The 27751-nt window shown below is 40.1% G+C and overlaps 1 long non-coding RNA gene across 2 annotated transcripts in view; it reads left to right on the top strand.

The window, feature by feature from the left end:
* The first annotated feature begins 47 nt into the window (after positions 1-47).
* The window catches only part of LOC103673489, a 39124-nt gene continuing 11420 nt past the window's right edge, over positions 48-27751 (top strand). The window contains exons 1-3 of one of the 2 annotated variants that reach the window (XR_571417.2): positions 48-108; positions 617-692; positions 15538-16213. This is a non-coding gene — a long non-coding RNA (uncharacterized LOC103673489). Of the gene's footprint in view, positions 109-616; positions 693-15537; positions 16214-27751 lie in introns of those variants that run through there. The other variant, XR_571419.2, reaches the window with a different exon arrangement.

Genomic DNA, 27751 nt, shown 5'->3' on the forward strand with positions numbered 1-27751 from the left:
CCGGAGCGCCCCGGGACGCGGTCCGGCTGGAAACAGGCTCCCCCCCCACCCCAGGGCCGCCGTCGCTCAGCGCAGTCTGCGAGTCGGGCGTGAAAGGGGGCTCCACAGGTTGGTGCCCCCCGCTGGCGCCGCTCACCGCGCGCTGCAGTTTCGCCGGGAAGAGAATAGAGGAGTGAAGAAGGCTGTTTCTTCAGATAGCTGACAATTAGATAACAAGGATGTAAAGTGCCCAACATAGTGCCTGGAGCGTACTAAGCCCTCAAATAGCTTTGTCGTTTATTACCCTTTTTATATTACAACTTTATGAAGTGATAAGATCTCATTTTAAAAGGAGGAAAATGAGATTGAGGCGTTAAGAGACTTACTCAGTGTCACACGGCTGATAGACGATGGAGGTGGGATTTGAGCACAGGTAGTCTAGTACCAGACCTCACTTTAAATTCACTACTTGTCCCAAATTATAGCTGTCTCAGTATTTTATGTGGACACTATTAAGGGTTAAACGTAGTAGTCCAGTTACAGATTTGGGTGGCACATTATTAGGTATAAGGTGCTTAGGTATCTACAGAAGATTTTAGTACAAAAGACATTGGAAAATTATTGTGGCTTTTTGCAGGTTCCGATTGTAACTGTCTCAGCTTGAGAGATGAGGACATGGGAACTGGTAACCACAAGCACATTTTCTTTCAACTGTAAGTAACTTTTTGCGTTACTTTTCAAGAACCACTGACAACAAAAACTGTTATTTCTAATGTTGGTATACGTTCCTCTATTTAAAAAGGAAAAAGTTGGGCCAATGAAAAGTCAGCGTCTATTTTCCATGTGGCAACATGAGGAAATGGCTAATAGGAAATAAGCATTGGATTATTATGTAGCAAGCTTGGAGGGGTGACATTTGGGGAAGGTTGAAGCCCTTATTTCCAACAGAAGCAGAGACAGAGAGAGGAGGGGAAAAAGCTTCCGTGTCCTAAGTGCTAACCTCAGGGACTGTGTGTTCAGATAACTCTTGGAGACTTGCTCCATTCTGTAGCTTCTCCCGGGAGCTCAGCTCAACCAAATCATGCAAACAATTGCATCCAGCACCAGCCACACAAATCCTCAGGAAAGATACGCAGACCATGAGAGAGTATTACCTGAGGTTGGGAACCAATGGAGGGCGCATTACCTGCAAAATAAGTAGGCCTTTGCACCAAGATCCTGAATTTGGAGTGTGGAACGCAGATGAGACATGGATAAGCTATTCTCCAAGGCCACATACCCTACCTTATAACCTTCCCCATTTACCCGAAAGTCATCTCAGGAGCCTTCTGGGGGGAAAAGGGAGAAATTACCATGAGTAAGTCATCAGGAAGATTTCAGTGAATAGGTGAGAGTTGAACTGGGACTTAGCAGTGGGTTCAATATGGATAAACAAAGTGTGTGGGCAGGCTAGGACATTGTAGGGAGAGATGGTAGTAGTGACAAGGAAAAATAATGGCGTGGCATATGTTTGTGTTAATATCTTACCTCTGCAAGTTACTAGTGTGTGTCCTTAAACGTTATTTAACCTTTCTGAATCTCAGTTTCCTCATCTTTAAAATGGGGATATAATTAATCATTCATTCAATAACCTGTCATGTACAAAGTACAAAGGATTCACTTGTAAGCCTGTGAAGATGAAACGGCGAGGGCCCTGACTTCAATGTAGTTTTCAGCTCAGAACGACATGCAAAGAAGTATAATACGATAAGAGAATATATGTGCAGGGCATCAGTGGGGAGGAGGGATGTCTAAATCTGCCTGGGACTTCAGGTGGAGGTTGTTTTGAGCTGAGGCTTTAATTATCCATCCACCCACCCATCCTTCCAACATGTATTTTAAGCACTTGCTTTGTGCCAAGCCCTGTTCTAAGGTACTGGAGATAGAGTAGGAAACAAATTAAAAAGTCAACAATTCCCATCTTCATAGATTTTTCATTTATAGTTTTTTAATATATTTATATGCCTATGGAGGGAGACAGGCAATAAACTAAATAAGGAAACTATATCATATCTAATATGTAAAATAAGCACAGAAGGGGGCTATGAAGATTTGGGTGGGAGGGCTTGTCGGTATTTTAGTAGGTGGCCGGGGATGACCTTCCTGAGCAGTCCTGTGATTTTTGAGTGGAGCCTGATAGAAATGAGAGATCCAGGGCTGCTTATTTCGTGTTTAGAGCAGCTACTGCTCACCAGGCACTTTGCAAGAGGCTGAGAAAAGCCTTAAATGCCTTGCAGAGGTCTTCTTGTTTTCTTCTTTATTTTAATTCCATAGGCAATGGGAGAGTGTTGAAGAATTTTGATCACGGGTATGGCACTCTTCCATTTGTGTCGTAGAAAACTCACTCAGAAGTCAGATGGATGACAACACAGCGGTGGCAAAATTAGAATAGCCACATTGTCAGCTAGGGGCTTCCTACTCCTTGCATATCTGGTTAACTTGGATGAAAATCCAGTTCTGTGGCCTGTGACAGTCTTCATGATACCTGTTCTCACAGTTTGCTTCTAGTGTGTGTGTGTCCTCCTTAGTAGTTCTTAACTTTTAGAGCTATCTATCTCCTTTTTAGCAAAACATGTTGAATGTAGAACTTAGCTTCCTCATCAGTTTCTTTTTTTTTTTTTTTTAAAGATTTTATTTATTTATGTGACAGAGAGACAGCCAGCGAGAGAGGGAACACAAGCAGGGGGAGTGGGAGAGGAAGAAGCAGGCTCCTAGCCGAGGAGCCCGATGTGGGACTCGATCCAGGAACGCCAGGATCACGCCCTGAGCCGAAGGCAGACGCTTAACGACTGCGCTACCCAGGCGCCCCTCCTCATCAGTTTCTGAAAAAATATCCACTCATACTGGTGTGTGTGTGTGTGTGTGGTGTGTGTGTGTGTGACAGAAAGAGAAAGAGAGAATACCTCACTGAGGATTCAAGGGTCACTAGGGGGTAGGGTTTCAACTGAAAAGATGGGGGCGCTGAGAGCACCCCAGCCAGTACCAAGTGCATCCAAGATAACTGTACTTGAAAGGAGTCCACACTTTGAGCATCTTTCATATGTCTTTGGAATATTTTAAAGGCAAAAACTATGAAGTTGAGTTTTAATGCTTGCTAAAGCTCTTCCTGCCCACAAGTGATTGGCCTGGCAGAGAGTTCAAATCTCCTGCTTTCATCCTCCCTCTTATTTTCCTCTCACTCTCCCCCTTCTTTCTGTGGAGCAACCAATAAAACCATCCACTTGCCTCCGTAGATAATCCATTAAAACCTGTACCCCTCAAATGTCAGTTTCCACCCCCCAAGGGATTATCAGAGTTTTTCCAGCAAAGACAGCACAACCTTTCTAAGAGGATTTTTGGTGAATAAAATTCTCTCTTTCCCATCGTACATTTTCTCAAGAAAAATATTTGCAGACTGTTGTATGTTTTACTACAGGGCTTCAGAGGGGGTGGCGGGGGCTGGAGGGGAGGAGTGGTGAGTTGGGATCAGAAGGTAAAATGTAGTACCGCTGTATTTTACTTAAGGCTGTTGGACCACATCCATCTTCCAGGCTAGTCCCAGTCTCTTGAAGGTCTGCTAGAAATTTTCTCTAAAGCTCCACTTGTGCTAATGCCTATAGGATTTCTGGGTCTGTTTAGGCAGCAGCATCCTACCCCACCCACTCCCCATGTGTTAGTTGAAATTCAGTAGCCCTGGGGTTCCTAGGTTACCCTGAAAGCAGGTGGGATTCTCAACATAGGGCATTGACCACATTTGTTCACCCTTAGAGTCGGGGCTGACCTCTGGACCCACATTGATTACAGAAACCCCTCCTACTACATTAATACTGGGGTGTAGGCCAACCAAGGACTGAGGGCAGAGCTGTGGTATCTACCAAACGTTTTTGCTTATGGGGTCAGGAGAGCCTGACTCTGTGACCTCTCTCCTGTTTCTGGATCTTAATTTCTTGAGTTCTTTCCATTCCTCCAAAAAATACTTATCCTTACAAGAGCCAGAACAGATGGAAGCGTTTCTCTTCTCAGCCTCTAACCCCATGTAGTGCTATGGGCATTAAATCTGCCTCTCGTGGCTGCTAGATTGCAGGGGCAAATGTGTGAGATACTACTGATCTTTTGTTTAGGAGCCGGCTTCCCAACTAGATAAAAATTCAATAGTCATGTTCAGGCCTAGGGCTTTTTCCAGTGTGTTCCCTGACCCAGAGTAAGTAACTCACTTACCCCATAGCGTGGGGTACATATAAAATATGTAATGGAATGCTTATAGCATTGGTAGTTGGGTGGACTACCCATGTGAACTAAATATCTGAACCTGGGGGGCTGAGCTGTGCACACTCCGCACGTTTACACTGATACCTTCACCTCTAACCCCGAATAATCTTCTCTCTTCCTCCCTTTGAATAACTTCTTTAAAAGCAAGGAGTAGGAGGTTAATCCAGATTTTCACAGGAAGTTCTGAGCTTTTCCTGTAATGTTTTGCTTTAAATTCCTCCTACAACAACTTAACTCCAACAAGCCTGATTTTCCACACTACTTTCCAACAGCAATGTGGGGATGCTTTGTGGCAAAAGCCTCTTAAGTTTTAACACAAATGCAAAGGTCACTTCTCCTTCCAGCTGTTACATTGCCTAAATTCTGGTTTACAAATCCAGACATTTACCACATTGCCAAGCATTATTGCCATTAACAATGCTATTGTTAAGCATTCAGCTACCCAGTGTTCCCTAGTGATGCACTGGCAACTTTGCCATCACATAAATTCCTAAATCTGGATCCTGCAAACTTATAATTAATCATTGTCTACATTCCAACTGTTATTCCTCTAATATTTCAGAGGATGTGAAAATCCTTTTTCTTCTAAAATGACTTTATTTCTCGTGGCATGTAGCGTTCACTAGGGGTTTTAATAGGCAGTCCCCCGTTCAGATCTTTGAGGGACCCTGACTCAGTAGAAGAAGCAGTCATAATAGGAATCTTTCATCCCCCCTGTACAGAGTTTAAGTTAAGGATGTTTTTTGTCTAGCTGCTTTTAATATTTTTTCTTTATCACTATATTTTGCAAATTTAATTACAATGTCTTGGTGTTTGCCTGCGTTTGTTGATTTTGATGGGAGTTCTCTGTGCCTCCTGGATCTGGATGTCTGTTTCCTTCCCTAGGTTAGGGAAGTTTTCAGCTATTATTTCTTCAAGTAAATTTTCTGCCCCCTGTTCTCTCGCTTCTTCTTTTGGGAGTCCTATAATATGAACGTTCTTATGTTTGATGGAATCACTGAGTTCCCTAAGTCATTTCTCCTGTTGCATAATTCTTTCTGTCTTTTGTTCAGCTTCATTATTTTCCATTATTTTGTCTTCTGGGTCACTAATTCATTCCTCCTGCTCTTCCAGCCCGCTGTTCGTTGCATCAAGCCTGTTTTCAATCTCGTTGATTGTACTCTTCATCTCTGATTCTTTTTTAACTCTTTTATCTCTGCAGTAAGGGTCCACCTGATGTCTTTTTTTTTTTTTTAAAGATTTTATTTATTTATTTGACAGAGATAGAGACAGCCAGAGAGAGAGGGAACACAAGCAGGGGGAGTGGGAGAGGAAGAAGCAGGCCCATAGCGGAGGAGCCTGATGTGGGGCTCGATCCCATAACGCCGGGATCACGCCCTGAGCCGAAGGCAGACGCTTAACCGCTGTGCCACCCAGGCGCCCCCACCTGATGTCTTCTATTCTTTTCTCCAGGTCAGTGAGTATCCTTATGATTGCTTTCTAATTTCTTAATCTTCTCAAGAACTTTGAAAGGAAATATTTTTGTCTCTATTTATGAATTAGGAAACATAAAGACCTGGAGTGTAGTTGACTTGTCAAAGTCATGCAACTAGTGAGTGCAGGAGTAGGTTTCTTTCTTTTTTTTTCAAGATTTTATTTATGTATTTATTTGTCAGAGAGAGAGCAAGAGCATGAACAGGGCGAGGGGCAGGCAGAGGGAGAAGCAGGCTCCTTGATGAGTGAGGAGCCCAGTGCAGGACTCAATCTCAGGACCCTGGGATCGTGACCTGAGCTGAAGGCAGATGCTTAACTGGCTGAGCCACCCAGGTGTCCTGAGGAGTAGGTTTCAAATCCATATTTGTCTTGACTCCAAAACCTATATTCGTTCTACTGTATAATATAAAATATGTAATGGAATGCTTACAGCATATTTGGTGCTCAATATATTGTACTTTTTGTTCTTATTTTTTTTCACTTAGAGTCAAATGTTTATATATTTTAATATATTTATCTAAATATATTTTATATAAAATATGTGATATATGGTTTTGTACATTTAAATATTTTTTATATTTGAAATATGTGATATTTTATGTAAATACTTATCATATATAATCTGTATATGTTATGTATTATATGTTTGTTATATATGTATTATGTGTGTATGTGTCCTTTCTTGTGGTTCTGCTTCTCTGATTGAACACCACTGAAGCAGGGGCAAAAGTGAAGGCTGGTACACTTGTGAAGAGGCCAATACCATTTAGTCCAGGACCAAAGATCCAAGATGTCATCATGGAGACGGAGAGAAGTTTACTAATTTAAGAAATGTTTTGGAGGTTGTAGTATGGTTCTCCAGAGAAACAGAACTAGTAGGATAGGGAGAGAGAGAGAGAGAGAGAGAGAGGAAGAGAGAGAGAGAAAGAGAGAGAAGGAGAAAAGAAAGAGATTTCTTACAAGGAATTGGCACGTGTAATTATGGAGGTTGAGAAGTCCCAAGATTGGTAGTTGGTAAGCTCGAGACCCAGGAGGGCTGATGGTGGAAGCAGGCAGGCTTGAGACCCAAGCAGAGCTGAAGTTTCAGTTTGAGTTTAAGGGCAGGAAAAGACTGAGGTCTCAGCTCAAGCAGTCAGGCAGAGGGAGGTCCCTCATATTTTTTGTTGTTTTTGTTCTAGTCAGGCCCTCAACTGATTAGATAGAGCCCACCCACATTAGAGAGCAATCTGCTTTACTCTGTCTACTGATTCACATGTTAATCTCATCCAGAAACATTCTCAGAGACAAACCCAGAATAATGCTTAACCAAATGTCTGTGCACTTCATGGCCCAGTCAAGTTGATGCATAAAATTAACTTTCACATAGATGTAAAGGAAAATCTCAGTTTTTTTCCTTCCTATGTAGAGAAAACCCCAGTTCTCCTCTACTTTGAATTTCTTTCCTGTGAGTTTCCTACTAACACAAACCACTTCTGACATTTCTAGTCACCAAATGTGTGTGTGTGTGGGGGGGGTAGGGTTCGAGCCTCTGATGCCAGCTGGATGTCCTGCCATTCAACTCAGTTCTGACACTGTCTACCTGGAGACAGTCTCAGGTCTCATGGGTAAGCCTGCCTCTCCCCACCACCACTTCAGATGCCAGTTGCAAGCTTAGTTATTGTTTGTGCTTCTGACCCTCTGGCTCTAGATCAAAGGTTTCAATGACCCCCTCCTTGAGTACATTTAATTTGCTAGCGGGACTCACAGAACTCAGGGAAATACATACATTTACAGGTTTATTCAAAGATACGATAAACGAGATGGGTGAACAACCAGATGAAGAGATACCTAGAGTGAGGTCTGGGAGGTTCTGTCCCCGTGGAGTTGGAGTGCATCACCCTCTTGGTGTGGATGTGTACATCCACTTGGAAGCTCCTTGAATCCCATACTTTCAGGACTTTATGGAGGCTTTATCATGTTGGCATGATTGATTAATCATTAAATCCATTTTCAGCCTTCACCTCTCTCAAGAGAATGAGGCTGGGACTCAAAATCCCAAGCTTCTAATCATGCTCCCTCTTTCCAGTGACCAGTCCTTATCCAGGAGCCATCCAGGAACCTACCCAAAGTCACCTCATTAGAACAGAAGATGCTTGTACTGCTCTTATCACTTAGGAATTGATATGGGTTTCAGGAGCTATGTGCCAGGAACTGGGGACAGAGACCAACATACGTATTTTCTGTTATCTTGTGATAACAGGGGGCCCTGCATGTTAATTTTCAACAAGGGGCCCTGCATGTTAATTTTTTATTGGGTCCTGCATAATATGTAGCAGGTCCTGACTGGATATGAGGAGTGAGGGGGAAAGAAGCTCAATGATTACACTTAGGTTTTCGGCTTAAATGACTATGTAGATGGTAATGCATTTGGAGGTGCAATTTGGGAGAGAAATTAAGAATTTTGATTTGAGCAAGTTAATTTAGTGCTGCCTTTTAGACATTGTGGTAAGATATTTGTTGCTTGCTTCCCCAGCATTCATTTCCCTCTTCCTGGTTCCTGGATAGAGCCTATTTCCCAGCTTTGTGGTTAGGATTTGATTGGCTCTAGTTCCAGCCATTCACATGCCATCCATATAACAAGTAATCAACTAAGCCGAGTAGACTAGTGCTCTTTGTAGTTCCCTTTAGCCCTAGATTCAAGAATAAGGGGGAAAAAGGATAAGGAGAGACTGTTTGAGAAGGAGAGGCAAAGCCTGCAGAAATGGAGCCTGAAGGTTTTTTTGTTTTGTTTTGTTTTGTTTTAATCCCAGGCCATGGATACTTATGGGAGAATCTGCTTATTTTCCCAGTATCTATCCTTGCCATCTTCCTATGTAAGAGACTTTCCACTGTTTAGCTGGCTACATGGTCTCCTGGTATAAAGACTATATTTCCCAACATTCCCTGGAGCTAAGTACAGCCATGTGATTATATTCTGTTTAATGGGCTATAGGGGGATGCGATGTGTACAATTTGCTGGACATATTCTTAAAGAGAGGGGGCATGCCATTTCTCCTCCCTTCTACTTTCAGCATTCTAGAATTTGAATGAATTGACAGAAACACCAGTAGTAAGCAACAGACAAGAACCCTGTCCTTTGACCCCATAGAGCCATGCCATGCTTAGATTGCCTGCCTTTTATCTTTTATAAGAGTTAAACACTATCTTATTTAAGACAAGACTATTATCCACCACTAGTTTGGATTTCTGTCACATGCAGATAGTGTTAATCCTAAATGATACAATATTCAGATAATTAACTCCTTTTCTTCTCATGGTACCTAAATAATGATCTGTTTCTTACAAACAAGACTCTAATAAGGACAATTTTTTCTTACTCAGGCCATGTGCAATTTGGTGTACATACACACTGAAAAAACCCCTATCCAACCCATCTTTTGCTTTGCCTCTTAAGTCCTCAAAAGAAATATAGACACTTTACTAGGATCTATATTATTAAAAGCACCACTACTTTCTCTAGGGAAGCAACAATTGATCCACATTTACTGGCACCAGCTCACATTTCATAAACCCTTGTTTAAAATTAACCCAAACCGTTAAACAACACAGAAAAAAAATTCTTTTTAAATTACACTATAAAAACTGCCTTCTGAGAAACTGAAACAGGTGAGTTTATATGTAATCTCAGATAAGGTGACCAAATATCCAAAATTGGCTAAGACAGTCCCAACTCCCAGATTGCTGGCTGCTCTGGTTTCTGTCTCAGCACACGTCCTGTGGTTCTGGCCAGATGTCATCCAACTTTAGGACAGGAATTCCTGCCCCTACTTGGGCGAACAAGTTACTAAAAATGGGGAGAAACAACATGAAAGTGGAAATGGCGAAAAACTGACTAAATTTTGGTTGCAATTTTAGTTACATTTTGGTTCTTTGTTTGACAGTGCTTGTAAGCATTTGTCAACCCGTATTGTTTAGCTTGGAGTCTTTCAAACTGTATGGGATGATCCATTTCTAGGGGTTCAATCAGTATTTCTACAAAGTGGAATTGATTATAATAGGCTAGAAAATGCCAGTATGCATTTCACATACTAAAGATGAGCATTTTTCAAAAATTTCTATTTATGTTTTATCTGTGAGCCTTTGGTTCAAGAGGGTGGTCAAAAGAAGTTTAGAACTCACTAAATTTTAGTCATTTAGGAGTGCACTCACCCACTGTCTCTTGTGTCATGCAGCAATATTAAGAAATTTTAAACCTTTCATTCAACAGATATTTGACAGATGTAACGTTAACACTGCTTGTGCGTTGCTTCCCTGGATAGGGTTTCCCTAAGCCCAATTCTCACACAAGTTTTCCAGGGCTGTTCCAGGGACTTTGCACGTGTCCAGGACTGTAGGATGGGGGTTGTCTACAGGGGATTGGTCAGTGGACAATTCAACTTTGAAGTTCGCTGGATAGATGGTGTTTAAAGACTAAATTTAAGTTAGCCAGTGGGGCAAGGAGAGAAGGGCATTCCAGATAGAAGGAGCAGTATGTGTTAAACAGGAGAGAGAAGCAGTAGAGTATATGGGTTCACAATATCTTAGATGTAATTCTGAATTCCAAAAAGTTCTAAAAGCTGAAAGCATTAGGCAAGAAAACCAATTCGATCTGAACTCATTGGTGTGCTGCATTTGTCAAATGAGTTCAGATTGTTTTTCTCATACTACACTGATATCCAGTCAGTCTAAAGTATGGTTATGGTCCATAAGATGTGTATTTGAGTTCTAAAAGAATATATAATTATAAAAGACTGGTGCATTAACTATTTACTCATCAGTTTTATAGAAGGTATTATTTTTTCCCTCTTTAAGTTTTTTTTTTAACGAGTTTATTTATTGGGGGAGAGAGGGTCAGAGGGAGAAGCAGACTCCCGGCTGAGCAGGGAGATCAACTCAGGGACTTGGTTCTGGGAGTCAGGGTCATGACCTGAGCCGAAGGCAGACCCGTAACTGACTGAGCCACCAGGGACCTCTCCTCTTTAAGTTTTAATGAAAATAAAACCTCAGGAGCACCTCGGCGGCTCAGTCAGTTAAGCGTCCAACTCTTGATTTTGGTCAGGTCATAATTACAGGGTTGTGAGATCCAGCCCTGCATTGGGCTCTATGCTGAGTGTGGAGCTTGCTTAAGATTCTCTTTCTGCCTCTGCCCCTCATCCCACTCGTGCTTTCGCTTTCTCTCTATCTCTCTCTCAAAACAAAAACAAAAACCCTTAAACCTCAAAATCCATAACATTAGCAAAATAGAAATCTAGTAAAGCCGGCACAGTAATTTATGCATAATTGTGGAAGAACTGGTGCATAAAGTGGTTACATGATAAATCTCAGGGATCAGTTTGTCAAATTTATACACAGCTTACTTATAATTGATGATTTCTTAATCTTTCTCCAATTGTTTAATGGTTTCCATATGCTTGCTTGTGCTTTGACTCATGTGCATTTGGTGAATCTTACCTACCACAAGCAAGTAGAAGTCTACAAAGTAAAAAATGTTCTCCTTTTCACCACTATCCTCCTCCCCTTTTAACACATTGTCCAGAGGTAGCCACTCTCAAGAGGTATGTATGTATTCTTTCAGACCTTTTTTAAAACTTGTATGTGAGCGTGCCTTATGTCATAGATATACAAAAACAAATGTTGGGTGATGGGCGTTAAGGAGGGCACATGATAAGATGAGCATGGGTTGTTATATACAACTGATAAATTATTGAATACATCTGAAACTAATGATGTACTATAGGTTGGCTAATTGAATTTAAATAAAAAAAAGAAAAAGATACCAAATGTTTCTTGTGTCATTCCCTCACAGAAATGGCATAATGCTATGAAGGTGTTTTGCAACTTGCCCCCTTCACTTAGTATGTTATATATGTCTTTTCATGGAAATATGTATTGATCAACCTTCTTTTTAATGATTGCTTTGTGTTCTGGTGCATGGGTGTTCTTTAATTTAACCATTGTCCTACTGACAGGTAAATAGGGTTTTTCTATGTTCTTATGATGGCAAATATTCCTTCAGATTTACATCTCTGTACTACCTCTTAGTCATACTTAAAGGACGTCACTCTCTAAGGTCCTTAGCCAAAGCATATATTTTGTAGGAACTGGTAACTTCTTTTCTCTTAAACCAAAGAGAAGTCATTCATGTTAACCTGTAAATACAGCAACAAAAAGCATTGTGTTGATTTTTTATGAGAATTATAAGGGTGACTAAGAGGGCTCTGACATGGTAGAAACCATTAATGTCTTGCTGTTGACTCCTTTAGCTCACCAATCTCATCTTCTGGTCATTCTGGAGGTTACTCTTAAAATTCTTCCTTAGTGTTCACTTCATCATATCTTTCATTGTAGGAACATCTAAGAAGCACAGACCTGAGAAGGAATCTGTAGGTTAAGGAGGTGGAAGTTGCTAGAATTTAAAAGCAGTGTTTCCACACTGGAGAAGTGCCATGGCACAAGGATGCTTTCTAATTCTTTGCCTCCACCCTCTGCCTCAAATAATGACCTACTCTGAGAGGAGGGAAGTGTGTTGGTTAGGAGCGTAGGCTCTACAGTCAGAACCCTGGGTTCTACCTCTTGTTAACTCTGGGGCTTGAGCAAATGACTTACCTCTTTGTGACTCAGTTTCTTCATCTATTAAAATGGGGACAGGGATAGTGATGATGATATCACCTACTCTGTAGGGTTGCTATGAAAAAATCAAAGATTAGTATTTGTAAAGCTCTTACAGGGTCTGCTACATAATAAACTCTATATAAGTATTTGTTAAATAAGAATGATATGGGCACTGTGACTGTTTTTCTGAGTTTCCTGAAGAAACAGCTATTCATGAAATCTTCCCAAAGCTCAAATGTAGCTGAAGTTCCCCAAAATATGGTGTGAAAAATCCTCCTTTGCCTTCACTGTAGAGGTGTCTGTGTTCAATGCTCACAGAAGTCCTTATTTCAGTGGTCTGCTCTGGATGTCCAAACTTCTAATGAGAAATGATACCTTATTTAGATAAAAAAAAAGATGGACTGATATTGGATGTCTACTTTCTAGATCGTTGTTAGCACATTCTTTGTGTTCAACAAAATACTCTCACAAGCAGAGGAGCTTTACAAAAACACATCACAGAAGAAATTGAGTTAGATTTCAGAAACATAAATACAAAGAAAATTGTCTGGATTCACAGGAAATCTGTGACTTTCTGAATGCAAGAAAATGATATGAAATTCATTGACTATATATTTATACCTCACATTTTCAGATTTTAATATTACAGCTATTAGAAATGCATCCAATTTGGGGCACCTGGGTGGCACAGCGGTTAAAGCGTCTGCCTTCGGCTCAGGGCGTGATCCCGGCGTTATGGGATCGAGCCCCACATCAGGCTCCTCCGCTATGAGCCTGCTTCTTCCTCTCCCACTCCCCCTGCTTGTGTTCCCTCTCTGACTGGCTGTCTCTATCTCTGTCGAATAAATAAATAAAATCTTTAAAAAAAAAAAAAAGAAATGCATCCAATTTTTATTTATACAACAGCCGATTAGCCAGATCTGATATTTTACAAGTTTTTTTTTTTTTTTTTTTTACTATTTCCTTCCCACCCTAAACCTGCAATTTTCTGCATTTTGATCAATTACAGAGCATGTGAAGTCGGTGTGAAACTGGTTTCTCTTAATATGGTTAGACTTCCAACACAGACCGTATAGTTCCTCACTTTCTCTTTAGCAGGAAGTTACAGGACCAAAAGATCACACCTTCTGGGGAGCCTCCATATTCTCTGGAGTAGTTTGTAGCTTTGGGTTGAACACTCTGACCAAGTAGTTTCATATTCTTGTCTGCTGTATCATGATTTAGTTTCCCAACAAAGTTGAATGTCTTACTTCCTCATATTATCACTAACAGGTTTGACACCAGCTTTAAACCCCAGCTTCAGGATAGAATTATACTTGTAGGATTTTGGGTGGGATTTCTAATACTGAAAGAGGGAGGGAAATTTTGCTTGCCGTGCATAGCCACCGAAGTACCCATGGAGAGTTGGCATTCAAGCTTTTAGACTTTGATTCAAACACTAGGAAGGAAGCTGTAGCAGAAACAGCTGTAATCAACTTATAATTGGATATTTTATGTGTTTGGGTTTTTTTATATCTCACCTTGTTCCCAAAAGTCAAGCAGTACGTGATTCCCCTTCTAGGACAGCGTCAGGAAAAGATGGAGCTCTCTCATTTCTTTTCTTTCTCCTCGGCCTGCACAGGCCTGTGCTTAACTCTGTAATAATTTCTTTTCAAACTCTAGTTGCTCAGGCAACTACACTCTTTGCTCTCTAACTTGACCCCATTTCCTGATGAATGGGCTTTTCATTTTTTCACTAAGTCCTAAAGGCCTTCACATTCTCCAATTTTCTCTGCTAAATAGCTCAGGCATAACTGCTTAGAAAATCATAGGCAATCATAAAAAACCTTAGATTTTTTTTTTTTTAAGGAAACGTAGAGATCCTTTAATCCAACCCCCTCATTTTACAGTTAAAGAAATCGAGCCCCCAAGAGGGTAAATAACTTGTTCAATGTCATCTAGCTAATTTGTAAACTGGGTAGAATTTTTCCGAAGCTAGTTTTTTGAATTGGGTAGAACTATATCTAAAACCATTTTAAAAGGCACATACTTTTCCATCTTGATCCTTTTGAGCTGTCATATGAATATAATTTATAGAACCAAATTTATGAAATCATGACTCCTAATCCTAAAAAAACCACTGTGATGTGAGAAGTAGTTAAATGAGGTTTGGAATTACCATGTTTTTAATAGATCATTTATCATAACTATGGTCTCAGATGTGGTAGTTAATTGAGGGTTGACTAGGTCCAAGGAGATTGCTTTGCTTTACCTAAGATTTTATTTTGGTGGGGGAGGGAGATGAGGAAAAATGGACCAACACATGTAGAGATAAATAACGTCAACATGGGCATTAGGTTAGGCTCAATAATCTATTGTCATTACTGTTAATAAAATATCACACTTTATGTCCACGAGATCACAACTCTAGTTTGGGAATATGAAGACCAGATAAGAAATTATAAATTATCTTTGTGTCTAGAATTTGCATCTGGCTAGAACCAAAGATGAAAAGTCTGTGGCTTCTCCATGCTCTTTCTATTGCCCACTCATTCCAGTTAGTGAGTTCTCCAGCATGGCCACAAATCACTCATAGAGAAGAGCCACTCTTCTTTGCTGCCGTATGCCGCTCTGTGCAAAGCAGTGTATCTCACAAGCAGGCCCACCCTTAACATTTGTGAGCCTGAGGTAAATGTGCAAATTGTTGTCTCCAACCTTCCCCCTACTTCAATGGGCCACATACCCTTCTGTCCATACTGACCTCAAAGACTCTTGTGTATAAGTGTGTAGACTTCACTCTACATATCCAAGCTCTCTCCACCAGTCTGCACCCAAATTGCCAAGTAGTCACCTCTTGTCCTCACGGTGGGTAATACAGTCTGCCCTTAGGAGAATAGAGAGGAGCAGAAGCCCAAGTAGGCACCTGAAGGAGGTTCAGGGCTTCATGAGCAGGCAATTCTAGGTTTCCTGGATAAAGAGATCTTGGTTTAGAAGAGGGAAAGCAGGTTCCAGGACGGCAAATCCTGACAGACCTGTCACCTTATGGGAGGAGGAGGGAAGGGGAGGGCCAGAATAGGACCTAAAGGATTGGATCCAGAAAAGACATCTTGGTTGATTGGATCAAGAGCAGTACTGCTGACAAGAAAACTCTGGAGTGGAACCCTCCTGTAGACATTGTCTCTTGTGTAGGTCCTGTACAAGAAATGGAAGCAAAGGTGTTTGATGGCCAGGAAGAAGCCACTTCAAACAAGTTCTTTTTTAAACCGGGCAGTTTCAAGAGGTGTTGTAAAAGAGCATCTAAAAGAACAGCACTGTTCAAAGGTGTGACGTGTCCAACTGGAAGGGATCTTCAGGATCGTCTAATGAAGATGGAATAGAGACCGCAGAGACAAGTGACTTGTCCAAGGTCAGGCTGCAAGTAGTAATGGAGCTCAGCTGAACACTTGTAGCTTGGGCTTCCAGGTTCTTAGGACTGGGTGTTTTCCGTGACCTGGTGCTGAGCCCCCTTGAAGTATGACTCTAAGCAGCAGGGAAGAATAGACACAGGGTAGCTCTTATACTGTAGGCGTATTTTTAATGATGTGACAGCATAACAGTTTCTACAGAAAATCAGATAGCAGTCAGACTTTGAGAGAGAGAGAGAGAGAGCACACAAGTGAGTGAGCGAGGGAGCTGGGAAATCGGGTGAAGAAAGAGGGGAAGCTCTATAATATAAGGGTCCATGCTGAGCATCAAAGAAACTTTATCTCCTCTTAGGAATCAAAAGAGAGTGATACTATCACTATTAGGTGATTCATTCAGGAAAGTTGGTGCAATGAGAAAAGGTAGAAACAAAGAAAGGGGCTGTAGGGCCTCTGAATTACCCCCTCACTCCCAGTTACACCCACTTTGGGAGTATATAGAACTTGATTCATACCCTCCTACCCTGTCAGTAATGTTTATTTTAAATACGAAAGCCAGGAAATGAAATGTATTGAAGTGGCAAGTATGGTCTAAATATTGATTAATAGTTTTAAAACAAATTAAAGTTTGGTCTGTGAAAAAGAGAATTAGGTTGGAGTACAGAATTTGTGTTCCCATCCTAGTCCTGCAGCAAGCCATTTAACCTCTGCAGTGCTGTTTTACCAAAGGTAAACTGAAAATAGCAAAGCTAGCTCTTAATATTTATTATGGCAAAAAATAGAGGGAGGAAAGCGAGTGTCCAATAACAGGGAAATAGATTATGGAATATTTATGTAGTACAATATTATCAACATTATAAATTACAGTTTTGAAAAAATTTAGCAATATACTAAAAAGCTACAATATAAGGTTAGGGGAAAAAGCATGATTCAAAAACTATATATATTGAGTTATGCCAACTTTCTAAAATATATGATCATAACATACTTGAGGGGGCACCTGGGTGACTCAGTAGGTTAAGCATCCGACTCTTGATTTTGGCTCAGGTCATGATCTCAGGGGCTCAGATTGAGCCCCATGTCAGGCTCCAGGCTCAGCGGGGAGTCTGCTTGAGATTCTCTCCTTCTTCCTCTTGCCTCCCCCGCCCCCGCTCGCTCTCTTGCTCTAAAATAAATAAATAAAATCTTAAAAAAAAATAAAATACTTGAGACAAATACATCAACATGTTAATTTTATTGTCTCTAGGTGACAGAGTTGGTTTTAATTTTCTTCTTTACATAGTATTTTTACTATTTTCCAAATTGTGTCTAATGAACATACAGTATACTAATTTTTTTAAGTTTTTATTTTAATTCCAGTTAGTTAACATACTGCATAATATTAGTTTCAGGTATGCTATAGTGATTCAACACTTCTATACAGCACCCAGTGCTCATCGCAACAAGTGCCGTCCTTAATCCCCTCACTTATTTCACCCATCACCCCACCCATCTCCCCTCTGGTGACCATGAGTTTGTTCTTTATAGTTAAGAGTCTGTTTTTTGGTTTGTACAGTATATTGATTTTGCCACTAGGAAAAGAGGTTTTTAATAGAAACAATGTACTCTAGCCTAATTCATAATGATGTAAGGAAAATGGAAATAAAATAAATTTTAAACTGAATCCTGACAAACATGTGTTAAACAGCTAAATATGTTAAAGGAAAAGAAATTGATGTATGTCTCCGTGTGCAACTTTTTTCTTAATAATAAATAGATATGCCTATAAATAACTAGAAGTCGTTCCAAGGCATTAGAAGAGCACAGTATATTTGCCATGGCCACTTGAGAACTATTTGTGTGTGCTGACCCTGATGTCTAAGAAAAAGTCAAATTGACCTTGATCAGTATACAGCAACCTTATCCAGTCATCAGGAGGGATGGCTAGCTGAGGAGAAGCTGAGGGGCAACCAGTGTCCTCCCTGCCAGTTCTTCCCCAGGCTAATCAACTTCTCCTCTAAGTAAATATTTAGTAAATATATTAAATATGCTGGCTTGAAGAGGCACAAATCATTGACCTGCCTCATGCCTCCCCATGTTTTGGTCTGCCCTCCCTCTGACACCATGCCCACATCACCTTTTCTCTCCTCCAAATCTTTGCGCATCTAATCCCATTGCTTGGAATATTCTTCTGCTCTCTCTGACCCTCTTTCCCTTCACCTGTATTATCATTAGTCTTGCAGGTCTCAGCTTAAGCCTTCCTTTCTTAGAAGGTCTCCCCAACATAAAGGTTAGAGACTCTTAACGTATGTTCTGACAACTCTGTGATAGTACTCATCACATTTTATTGTTACTACATATCTAATTGCCTATTTCCCCCTACACTGTGAGCTCAAGGAAGGCAGGGACCTTTTCTGTCTTGTCCCTCACAGTTTCCTCAGAGTGAATCCAACGTTCATTCAATTTGCATTGAGGACTGAATGAGCTGAGAATGTGAGACTGTGTGCATAGTGAGCCCTTCACCTAGAAGGATCAAAAGTTGGGGCTGGAACTGTGATCAGTTCACAGGAAATCCAGTGGATAGAATCTCTAACTTTACCAGAGCTCAACTTTATCCAGATTATGATGCCAAGAATCCCGGGAAGAGAATCTGGAGCACAAGGTATGTGACTTTTGGCTAGCTGCTTAACATCTTTCTCTCTCAGAGCTTTTCTGAGCAGCAAAGGGAAGTGTAGGAAAGTACTTTAAACACAATATAAATACGAGTGCACAGTTGTGGAGACGTAGAAGAAATGGGGTCATCTCTAAAGGGCTGTGGTTGGGACTAAGAGGCCACATTCTGGTTCCTGTTTTTCCCACCTCAAGCCATACGTCTGGGCAAGTCAGCACAGTCGGTACGGTGCAGCCCTCATCAACCCCCACTCACCACTGCCATTATCTGGTTGATTAATACAGTTTGTGTGTTATTGCAAGGGAGAGGGGAGGAGGAGAGGGAACAAAGTGGCTGCGTTTGCGGGTGTGAGAGTGTGGTGGATCTGTCAAAAACACTTTCCAGATTCCTTATTCTCTAGGGGATAATTTTCCTGCTGGTATTTTGAGATCCCAAAATTAAATACCTGTACCTGGACTGCCATCTCCAAGGTGACAGTGCTAGAAATCTCTCTTGGCTTCTTCACATGAGAGGTTTTAAATAATAGTTGCCTTAATGAAGCACCATATGGATAACATTTTAGGGCAGGTAGTCAAATGGTGGAAGAAAAAAATTCAACTAAAAAAACAAGCGAAAGCATTTCACAATATACGCATATACCAAATCATCACATTGTACGCCTTGAACTTACTTAACGTTATATGTCAATTACATCTCAATAAAACTGGAAAAAAATAAAGAATTAGGAGTAGGGTTGCCAGATATAGCAAATAAAAATATTTGGGACATACATTAAGAAATTATTTGTTATTTATATCTGAAATCCAAATTTAACTTGGTGTCCTATATTTTATCAGGCAAATTTTAATGGAAAACATCTCCTTTTCCCTTAGTTCTGTTTTAACTATTCCAAAGTGAAAAATAAAATGTTTTTATTTATTTATATATTTATTTTAAAAAGATTTTATTTATTTGACAGAGCAAGCACAAGCAGGAGGAGCAGCAGAGGGAGAGGGAGAAGCAGGCTCCCTGCTCAGCAGGACTCCATCCCAGGACCCTGGGATCATGACCTGATCCGAAGGCAGACGCTTAACTGACTGAGCCACCCAGGTGCCCCAATAAAATGTTTTTTAAAAATATTCATTCTGTAGTATCACTGCTTATATGAGTTGAATGTTGTCGTTTAGTGTTTTAAAATTACATTTCCCTTCAAAATAGCCCTGGGGCACCTGGGTGGCTCGGTCAGTTAAGCGTTGGACTCCTGCTTAGGATTCTCTCTCTCCCTCTCTCTCTGAAACCCCTGCCCTGCTCCCGTCAGTGTGCATTCTTTCAATAAATAAACAAATAGATAAAACATTCAAAATAGCCCTTCGTTTTTACTCATATTTTCATATTTCATTATATATCTGTAAAAAGAGAAAGATTTTTAAAAAATACATCTATAAAAATAATCATACCTAAAACAATGAATAATATTTCTTTAATATTATCAAATATCTATAGAGGGTTCAAATTTCTCTGATTGTCTCATAATTTTTTTATATGTGTGTATTTTTTTGAATCAGAGACTAGAAACCCAAATCCCTTTTTTGTAATTTATAGATAGGTTTCTCCCTATTTTTTTTTTTTAAGATTTGACTTATTTATTTGACAGAGACAGGCAGAGAGAGAGGGAACACAAGCAGGGGGAGTGGGAGAGGGAGAAGCAGGCTCCCAGCGGAGCAGGGAGCCCAATGCGGTGCTCGGTCCCAGAACCCGGGCATCATGACCTGAGCTGAAGGCAGACGCTTAACGACTGAGCCACCCAGGCGCCCCGGTTTGTATTTATTGAGGAAACTGGGTTATCCACTTGAGTCTTCTACATTCCAGATTTTAAAAATTGTATCCCTATAGTATTATTCAACATGACCCCCTATCTCTGTGCTTCTTATAAAGTGGTAGTTGGATGTGGAGATGTGGTCTAACTCAGGTTAAATATTTTTTGCAAGAGTACCTGGTCAGTGGTGATGTGTATTACGAGGTATATAATATCCAATTATCTCTCTTTTTGTGGTATCAGAAACCACTGATGATCATTGCCTAGATCCATTAGTTAACTAGAAATCTGCAAAATGGTGTTTGGCTATATCATTCTTTTTCTATTTATTATTGAGAAAACTTTCTCTCACCAATTATTTTGTTGCTTTAAGGTGTATTTTATAAGGGTAAGTAAGTGACCTAGGTCAGTCCCCTGGGAAACAGACTTTGAGGTGGAGATCGCCTGTCAGAGGCTTACGGGGAGAGTTCTGGGGAACAACACCTGTAAGAGAGCGAGGGAAGCAGGGCCTGGGTGAGGGAGAGGTTGAATGGGGAAGGAATTGCAAAGGAGGACTCAGTCAACCCCACAGGGAGCTTTGAAGCTGGGAAAACTCTTCAAACTTGAGGCTGTGCCTTTGTACTCCCACTCTACCCTTGCACTGACAAATCATTGTTTGTGGGCTGCCTCTGGGTTGAGCATGTATTCCCGTGTAAGACAACAACCTCTATCCAAAGGCAATTCCTGGGGAAGGCTCAGCTGGGAACCTTTAGCAGTAGAGGCTCCAGGCAGCGGAATGAGTGTCTCAGTCTTGAAGGGGGCATTGGGCAGTACACTGAAGTATTCAACACAAAAAGGCAGGTTAAATGCTTGATTCTTTCTCAGTATTTACCAGATGTAAGAATTATGAACTGATTCCTTTACATCCTCCAAAGGTAAACAATGAGTTTTTTTTTAAGTGTCATAAACTCATGGATGTTAACATATTTGATGTGTTTGTAATCCTCGGCAGTAGTTATTTATATTGATGTCTGTCTTTGCCAGGAGTAACGTCCTCAAGTTGGCCTATGAACCCTTTGACTTGACCTCCCCCTGCCCCTGGCCAATAGCTTTTGATAGCTCCTTACTTTCTTGGTGACAGAATGTTCAGTCTCAGGTGCTACAGTTCCTGTCCCAGACCTGCAAATGACCAGGGAGAAATTGTGTTTAGAGGCCACAACCAGTTTAGGAGCGGTGCTCACTGCTACTGGGTTGGCTATTGCTTAGCCTTTACAGCAGAAATAGCTAGGAAATAACACAATTTTTTTTTAAAAGATTTTATTTATTTATTTGACAGAGATAGAGACAGCCAGCGAGAGAGGGAACACAAGCAGGAGGAGTGGGAGAGGAAGAAGCAGGCTCACAGCAGAAGAGCCTGATGTGGGGCTCGATCCCATAACGCCGGGATCACGCCCTGAGCCGAAGGCAGACGCTTAACCGCTGTGCCACCCAGGCGCCCCAATAACACAATTTCTTAAGAAGAGAAGGCATCAGCAACTCTTCACTGGTATTTCTAGCTTGAATTTAGGATTATAGGAGTTTATGAAACTTCTTTGATTTTATGTTAATATCTCTTTTCCTCTGGAAATCCTTATGTTAGCTAGAAAGCAATGGGAAGTTACTCAAATAAGAAGGCATTATAACAGCTATCAGCAGAAGGAAGGAAGGGAAAGGACAAAAACATGGAAGGAACATGTTTTGTTTTGCAGAACCAACAGTTTCAGCCAAGGAGACGCCAATTAGGTGTCCTGCCTGATAGCTCCTTACCTCAGCCAGTTTGAGCTAGAGGGGAGCTCAGGACCTTCTCAGAAGTTGTTCCCCCCTGCCCAAGTTGTCCTGAAGTTACCTTTAGCTCTTTATAAGACTAAGGTCTCCTCCTATGGTCAGAGTTTTCTGCTATTTTTTGAATATACAATGTATACATTACCATACTGTCTTGCTAGGCATGCACATTTGAACCAAAGTGCCTAATGCAAGCCTCCTGGCCCTGCCCCCTTTCTGCTTTTTGAAAGCTAAAGTGATCTCTTAAAAGTTTTGGTGTTTTCTTTTTGAACAAAAACCAGATGCCGGCTTTATATATTCTGCTTGCATAGAAGTGGAGAAAGAAGAGGAGAAATGCAACCTGCCTTATTATTCCAAATGAAGTTTTAAAATTAATGGCCTTGATTAGTGACTCAGCACTTAACCTTGATTCCCAAATTGGGCCTGCTTCAGGGCTTCCCAGGAAAGGACTTTTCTTACCTTTTGATGATTTGTGCTATAGGTTTCCCTATTCTTTTTCCCTATTAGTCTTTATTTTACTTTTTCCTCTAATAGCAACTTTCTGGTCTGATACTGGCTCCTTTTCTTGTTTTCTGGCTCAATGTATATTAATAAATATGACTTTTAATGACACTGGGAACTTATAATCAGATATGCCACACAGCACGTGTTCAATCTGCCATTTTGAAACCATCTTTTTAATACCATCAAAAATCAAAATCTGGTTTTCCTACATAACACATCAGGTTGTTTCCAATTAAGAAATATATGCAGAAACCTGACAGTTTGGGGCACCTGGCTGGCTTGGTTGGTGGAATGTGCTACTCTTGACCTCAGGGTTATGAGTTTTTGTCCCACACTGGGTGTAGAGATCACTTAAAAACAAAAAAATAAAATAAAATGTAAAAAAAAAAGAAAGAAACCTGACTGTTTTTGATGTATTTCACTCACACATCTACTTGTATTTAATTCTGCATTTACTTAGGAACTACAGTGTGCCATAAACTGTGCTCTTATGATCTGTTGCTGGCTCTCTGACTCAAGTTCTGATTCTTGACCAGGTTGCTTAACTCACTATTGGAAGTAACAATAGAGAAGAGTCCGACTTCAAGGCCATTTTTTTTTCCCTTAATGCTTATATGACTGCTGGGTGTTTTGGAAGGTTGAAGAAGGCAAAGCTGGATTGCAAAGCTCCAGTGATGATTTCTGCATTTTCAGAATCAGAGTGTGTAAGATATTCTTAATTTAATCTCGCATTAGAAGATGGTAACCTTATAGGATATAAGACAGTAATCCTTATAGGATAAGTGGATGTCATTCAGATGAACCTGTCGTATTGGTACTGAGAAATACAGGTCTGGCACGAAGGAAAGAATTCAAGGAAATGCTGCATGGGTCACAAGGCTGACCAGCTGTTTTCATTCTAGAACAAATGCACATGTACTTCAGGTGAAGCCAGAATACCTTGAAAAGAATTTCCTGGAAGAGTGAGGATCTTAATGTAGAAGATAGTTTAATAGCTTTCTCTAGAATTTGGGAAGGTTTGCATCTATACGGGCCATAGATTCTTATCCGGGGGATGGGTTCAATAGCTAATAGCTTCTCCAAGTACTTTCTAGCCCCAGGAGTCAGTAATTTAGTGTACTTAAGTAGGGATCTCCTTGACATTTTTGCATTGAATATCAGAATAAATAGGTAATAGCGTATCTATATAACTTGCTAACGTGTCATTTAGGCCGCTTGAGGGCTGTAGTAAATTGCTCTGCTGCCTTTTTAAGTCAATATACAAATGCTAAGCATCAGTGATAAGATCATCCTGTGTTTTATTATTATTCCTCCCCTCTGGTGCTGAGAAATGAATTGCTTATGAGAGAGAAGGGAGGATTGGCTTAATAACTCGTAATCAGATATGCCACACAGCAAATGTGAACTTCCTTTTTCCTATTTTAGCCATCTTTTATCCCAAGAAGAACAGCTGAATCTCAAATATGGGAAAGGGCAGTAGTAATCCTTGAATGTAAACTGCTCACAGGAATTAGACACAAGTGAGAATAAGACAGTGGAATAAGCTTGTGATTGGTGACTATCTTACCATTCTTCCTAAAGAGTCCCAAGGGACAACTAATAATGGTATCAACACACATCTTACTGTTCTAAACATTTTACTACTAATAATTTATGCTTACAACAACTCCATGAAGTAGACGCTGGTATTATTTCCATTTTATGGATGAAGGAGCTGGAACACAGGGGTTAAGTGATTAGCCCACTGTCACATAGAGAGTACTAGAGAGTATGCTAAACTGCCTCTAATGAAATACTGATTTCCTGACTGTATTTGAGTGTGTTCAATACTATGTTTCTAGGGAAGACTTAATCAGTTTTTGAGAAAACATGGCATTCAGTCCAATTTCAAATTAGGAAGAATCTTTGGCTCAATCCTTTAGTCTCTGAAAGTCCCTCAGAGCCTTTACTTGGATAATTAGTTGTGAACAATATCAATTATATCTAAGTGGACAAATTTAATTACTACAGAAGACCAATTGATTTTTTTAATTATCATTGATTGCTCAGTGGTTATCTCAGTGTAAAGATTGGTACTTTCTGAATCTCTCATTTAATTGGTTTATTAAGTAGTCCAAAGGTTGACACCAAAGTAGGAGAGGTGAATTTTCCTCCTGCTCCCTTTTTATCTCCATGAGGGGTAAACATGATGGAAGCCTAAGACATTCAACAACAAAAACAACAACATAACCAAAACAGCAATTAATATTAAATTTCTTGTAGGTTTTGGGGATCTTCTAATTTTTTGTTTTAGTGGACTTATTGGAGGCAGTGATACCCTAATTTTCCTAATGGTGAAGATAGAACTTGCCATGTTAGCTGGGGTACCATGATTCTGATATTTTTAATCCTTAAGTCAAATTCACAGTGAAGCCAGTTAGGATCATAAGGATTATTGGAAATTGATGTGGACTTAGTGAGAAGAGAACTGGATTCTACACTTTAATCTATCCTTACCCCCCTACCTCACCTCAGTAATAGCTGGCTGCATGATTTAATTTTCCTGCCTCAGTTTTGTTATCTTTAAATTAGGATAATCACATTTGTCTTCTTTATCACACAAGCGAAGTTTGTGACAGTACATTAAAAAATATCAAATGTATGTTGGGGTGCCTGGGTGGCTCAGTTGGTTTCAGCTCAGGTCATGATCTCGGGATCCTGGGATCAAGCCCCACAGTGGGCTCCACGCTCAGCAGGGAGTCTGCTTAAGATTCTTTCTCCCTCTCCCTCTGCCCCACCCCACTCTTTATCTCTCTCTCAAATAAATAAATAAATCTTTAAAAAATATCAAATATATGTAAATTTAAGGATCATTACTATTTAGAGATTACCATAATATTTTCATTATTTTGCTCTAGAAATATTGTCTGACACCAATTTGTATCAGTTATCTATTATTGCTTCATAAGAAACTACCCCAAACCTATTGGCTTAAAACAACCATTTATTATTTGCCATAAACCTACAGATCAGCTGTGTGGATTGTGCTGGCCTGTGCCAGGCTCAGCTATTCTTGGGCTTGCTTGTGCATCCGTGATAAACTGGTGGGGTAGGATGACCCCAGCTGGGATGATTTGGCTCTGTTTCACATGAGCTCTTATTCTTCAGTAGGCTAGCTCAGAATTGTTTTCAGGGCAAAGGAACAGGAGCAAAAGAACGAGTGAGTATGCATAATGCCTCTTGAGGCCTCTGCTAAGTAAGGCACCCTGTCATGTCATCCACATTCTAGAGGCCAAATCAAGTTGCAGGACAGTTCAGTTCAAGAGGAGGGACAAATAAATGCCACATCATGATGGGAGGAGCTGTATAGACATGTTATAAGAGGGGAAATTGGAGCCATTTTTATAATTGAGCTATCACACTAATTGAGTCACTTATATTTAACTTAAACCCTTAATTATTTTTATTTACTTTACTAGGACAGCGATTTTTTTTTTACCTTTTCAATTTTTATGTCACTGTGTTATATATCTTTTATATAAACACATATATCCGTATCCATGGCTTGTTGCCCGTATATAAATCTAACATAAGACATTTGAATATATTTGCAATTATTGTGACCAACAGGTAAGAACCTGGATAATTTATTAGATATACTCTCATTTATGAACTCTTATTTGTTATATTAGCATTTGCATAAGGAAATAAACAAACAGAAGATCCGATTAAAATAATTGTTGGAATTGTGAAGCCCATAATGTTTTCCACTACTGAATTCTCTATTACACTGAAATGATTACCATGCTTCATTACTGGTCCTGAAATAGTCAGATTAAATGAAGAATTGAGGGGCGCCTGGGTGGCACAGCAGTTAAGCATCTGCCTTCGGCTCAGGGCGTGATCCCGGTGTTGTGGGATCGAGCCCCACATCAGGCTCCTCCACTGGGAGCCTGCTTCTTCCTCTCCCACTCCCCCTGCTTGTGTTCCCTCTCTCGCTGGCTGTCTCTATCTCTGTTGAATAAATAAATAAAAAATTAAAAAAAATTAAAAAAAAATGAAGAATTGAGACAATATAAATTGAAAATTCAGATCTCTAGCCCTGCCCTCAAGAAGTTTTGTTTTGGCTTTGTTTTATTTTGTTTGAGCCCGAATGAGCCCGACTAGATGTCTACACTGGTTAAGCTCCCTAACTATGCGTTTAACTCATGACTCTTCACTTGGATTTAGGCATTTGGTTGTATGAAGCCAAACATCTGGATGTTTTTTCTCAGCAGGGCCAAATGTGCATCTATGTGGAGGAGTGTTCTGACTTGGGCATTTAGTTGGCATCTTTGTATATGCTTTTCAATCAGATGCACTATATCACCAGGGCAACTCCAGAAGTTTGGGTCAAAAGGATGTATTCCTGATTAAGCTGAACTCTATAAACTGTAAATATAAGCTATCTGAATTACACATAGGCCCTTGGCAATATCCTGTAGATTCTAACATTCCCTTTCTTTATGTTGGCATCATGTTCTGGAACATTTAAAATATATTTCCATAACATTTTCTAAATGACTGCATTGTAATTTAATGTTATATTTGGCAAACACAACCTAAAATACAGTAGCTAATAGAGTAAGCTCATTTTATTTGCATATCATTGTTAACCACTTTCATGTAGCACTTACCCAGTGTGTCAGATTATTACGATCTATTTAATGACTTAATGGATGAGGTACATTGTTCTTAAATTCAATTATACCCTTTGCACCTCTAGAATTAAGGTCATGTCAGCATTTCGATTTTATAAGTGACTAGGTTTAGCAGTTTTTAACTGAGCTATAAAAATTGGCTTCCAAATCAAATCTTAGTAATAAAGGTCACTGCCTGGGGGAATTTTCCCCCAAAATTTAGTATACGTATAATTTTATGGTGCATCTCCTGCTTTCTAAAATAGTCTTTTAGGAAAAATTCCCTTATGTTCTTCATGTGGCAGAAGGAAAAGTCCTTGATTTCCTGTTTGCTTTATAAGACTAGGTTTTTCTTCCTTGCTGCGTAACAACCATCTTAGACACTTTGGCTTTTAATACGCTCCCCACTACTTGTTTGTACGACCTTGTGCCATCACTTAGCTACTTTGTGCCTCAATTTGCTTATCTGTAAAATGGACTATTGATGTTACCTACCTCATAGAGTTGTAGTGAGGATTAAATGGGATAATATACACATGTATTTAGGACAGTACATATTAATTGCTCAACAAGGGCTAGCTTTTGTTACTATCAG

Source organism: Ursus maritimus, unplaced genomic scaffold, assembly GCF_017311325.1.
Source record: "Ursus maritimus isolate PB19 unplaced genomic scaffold, ASM1731132v1 scaffold_35, whole genome shotgun sequence".
NCBI classification, from domain to species: Eukaryota; Metazoa; Chordata; class Mammalia; order Carnivora; family Ursidae; genus Ursus; species Ursus maritimus.